The following is a 3,807-nucleotide window of genomic DNA, read 5'->3' as shown; positions in this document are numbered from 1 at the left end:
TGAGAGTCCCTTGGACTGCAAGGAGATCCAACCAGTCCATCCTAAAGGAAATCATTCCTGGGTGTTCACTGGAAGGACTGATGTTGAAGCTGAAACTCCAACTTTGGCCACCTGATGTGAAGAGCTGACTTGTTTGAAAAGACCTTGATGCTGGGAAAGATTGAGGGCAGGAGAAGGGGACGACAGAGGATGAGATGGTTGGATGGCATCACCGACTCAATGGACAAGAGTTTGAGCAAGCTCTGGGAGTTGGTAATGGACAGGGAGGCCTGGCGTGCTGCAGTCATGGGGTCGCAAAGAATCGGACATGACTGAGTGACTGAACTGAACTGAACTGATACTCCATTTATAGTTATACAATATTGGTTATATTCCCCATGTTATACAGTATATCCTTGTCATTAGCTTTTCTTTTTTTTGGTTCCACATATGAATGATAACATACAGTATTTGTCTTTCTCTAACTTATTTGTCTAAGCATAATACCCTCTAGGTGCATCCATGTAGTTATGAATGATAGAATTTTATTCTTTTTTGTTTTATGACTAACAGTCCATTCTATGTATATATGACATCTTTATCCACTAATTTGTTGATAGAGATGTTGCTTTCACATTTCGACTGTTGTAAATAATGCTACTGTGAACACTGGGTGCATGTGTCTTTTTGAATTTGTGTTATTTTCTTTGGATTTACATCCAGGAGTGGAATTTCTGGATCGTATGGTAGTTCTAGTTTTAGTTTTGAGGAATCTCAAATACTCTCTTCCACAGTGGCTACATCAGTTTATATTTCTACTAACAGTGTACCAGGATTCCCTTTTCCTACATCTTTGCCAGCATTTGTTATTTGTGGACTTTGTTTTGACAGCCATTCTGACAGGTATAAGGTGACATCTCACTGTGGTTTTGATTTGCATTTCCCTGATGATTAGTGATGTAGAGCATTTTTTCATGTGCTTATTGACCATCTATATGTCTTCTCTAGAAAAAAATCGACTCCAATCTTCTGCCCATTTTCTAATCAAGCTGTTGCTTTCTTGATATTGAGTTGTATGAACTGTTTATATATTTTGGATATTGGGCATATTATTTGCAAATAATCTCTCGTTCAGTAGGTTTCAGGAAACCAGCCAGAAGCCTGGGCAGTTTGTCTGTTTTCTCTGTCATGTTTTGGGAATAAACAAGTGTGTGCATGCTCTTCACACACAGAGTCTAGGTTTTTTTTTTCTTTATTATTAGTATTATTATTGTTTTTTTTTAACTTTACAATATAATATTGGTTTTGCCACACATCAACATGAATCCACCATGGGTGTACACATGTTCCCAATCCCGAACCCCCCTCTCACCTCCTCCCCAACACCATCCCTCCGGGTCATCCCAGTGCACCAGCCCCAAGCATCCTGCACCCTGCATCGAACCTAGACTGGCGATTCGTTTCTTATATAATATTATACATGTTTCAATGCCATTCTCCCAAATCATCCCACCCTCTCCCTCTCCCACAGAGTCCAAAAGACTGTTCTATACATTTTTATTACAGCCCTTTTATAGGCCCCATTGGTTTTCAAACCAGCTAAGGGGACATGTCCTCCTGGTGTTGGACCCCAGAGCTGGGGCACCCAACAAGTGGATGGAACCATTCACTCCCTAGGGAGAATGTGTGGGTCCTGTAATCCCTCTCCTCTTCTGTGTCCTCTCCCAGAGGTACAGGTCCTGACCCGTTTGTTTCCCTTCCCTTCCCACCCAATTCAGCTTGGATTTTTCATACAGTCTCTGCTGTAGAAGGTTCTTTCATCCTGTCTCCAGTCAGTTTTCAGTGAGGACTGCTCCACATGTAGATATGTTTTTGATATGTTGATGGAAGCAGATGAGCTCTGTGTCCTGCTCTGCCATCTAGACCGCCTTCATCCATAAATAAAATTTTTAATGCTGATACTGTTTAAGTTTTCAAAGTTCTTTTAAAAACATTTTAATAGTAACCACCTTAAACAATTACATTACGTTAGTTTATGTATGGCAACTCTACTGTTAAAAATCTTTACACTTAAAAATTCCCTATTGTTTTCCGCTGCTGCGGCAGTGGCCACGAGTATACTCAGGCTTCAGAAGAGGCTTGCCTCCAGGGTCCTTCGCTGAGGCAAAAAGAAGGTCTGGTTGGACCCCGGTGAGACTAATGAAATCGCCAATGCCAACTCCCGCCAGCAGATCCGGAAGCTGATCAAAGATGGGCTGATCGTCTGGAAGCCTGTGGCTGTCCATTCCCGGGCTCGATGCTGAGAAGGTAACCTGGATGAGGAGGATGAGAATTCTGCACCGGCTGCTCAGGCGATACCGTGCATCTAAGAAGATTAACCTCCACATGTATCACAGCCTGTATCTGAAGGTGAAGGGTAACGTGTTCAAAAACAAGCGGATTCTCATGGAATATATCCACAAGCTGAGGGCAGACCAGGCTCTCAAGAAGCTTCTGGTGGACCAGGCTGAGGCCTGCAGGTCTAAGACCAAGGAAGCCTGCAAGCCCCAGGAAGAGCGGCTCCAGGCCAAGAAGGAGGGACTCATCCAGACTGTCCAAGGAGGAAGAGACCAAGAAATAAAGTTCTCTCCCTCTTCTCTGTACATAGTGGCCTCAACAATTGCATAGATCACTCATTCAATAAAAAACAAGCCTTTATCTGCCTAAAAAAAAAATCCCCATCATCAGTTTTTAAGTAGAAGTAATCATTTTGCATCAATTCATTCATTCAGTGCCATAGTTTTATATACTTTCCCTCTGTCCCCTCTTTTTCACATTTATTCAATGCTGAATGCATACTACGAGTTGCAAATTATGTTACACAAATTATTTTATTAAATTCTTTGAATTTTCACAATGATGTCTAATCTCCACAAGAATGTAAGAAGGAAACAAATTATCAAAGGCAACTTTAAAACAAAAAAAGATGAGGACATCATATGCATTTTAAATAAGCTAAGTTTGACTGTGAACATGAAATAAACTTTGAATTTATGCAAGGAAAGAAGAAGATAATATTTTTACGGAAAGAAAAGTGGGGGCTAAGAATCCCTTGCACTCATAAATTCTAGACACATTGCTCTCGCCACAATTTTTAAGTTTAGTGCAAGAGTGTGTTAAATGTTGCTGACGAGACCTGATTAAAAATTGACACAGGCCATAGATGTTTAATGTCTGGCACTTACACTACTCTTAATTTTGTTTCTCTGTAAAGAATGTATGAGGAGGAAAGCCTTTCTGAGTGAAATCTAGGCCAAGCAAACATATGGTGGCGGGATTTCTTTTAGATGAAGTAATTTAAAACTGAGATTCTCAGAAGAATTTTTTTCCCTGAAGACTTTTATAACAGTATCCTTAAAGTCTGGTCATGACAAACTGGAGAAAATGATCCTTTAAAACCTGAAAATATGTTCAATTCACTTCTCTGAAATCAGTCCTGGGAAAATATCCATATCATTTTGGAATAGCAAACAGATTTGTCCAGTGGAATTTTGCCAGAGAAGAAGTAATGTAGACATGTTAGGCTTTACTGTGGAGACATGAAGCGTCCCTCTCTGCTAATTATTCGCGAACAGGAAGATGAGGCATCCTTACAGCTATTACCTCCTCTCTTAAGCTGAAATACCATGCTGTTCACGTCATTGTATACATGTTCACATTGATTTAAATGTGTCGTCACTGTATATTATTATACACAATCATTAGACTCTTATTTGAAACAAAACAAAATACCATTACATCACAAATCACTAAGTCTTTTAACTATTACTTCAACCTAGCTGAACTTCT

General features: G+C 40.1%; 1 pseudogene; it reads left to right on the top strand.

Moving 5' to 3' along the window:
- The first annotated feature begins 2,018 nt into the window (after positions 1–2,018).
- LOC120862272 lies at positions 2,019–2,693 on the top strand (annotated as a pseudogene).
- Positions 2,694–3,807: the final 1,114 nt, after the last annotated feature.

Source organism: Oryx dammah, unplaced genomic scaffold (assembly GCF_014754425.2).
Source record: "Oryx dammah isolate SB20612 unplaced genomic scaffold, SCBI_Odam_1.1 HiC_scaffold_3, whole genome shotgun sequence".
Lineage (NCBI taxonomy): Eukaryota > Metazoa > Chordata > Mammalia > Artiodactyla > Bovidae > Oryx > Oryx dammah.
This window is presented reverse-complemented; position numbering and strand designations above follow the sequence as displayed.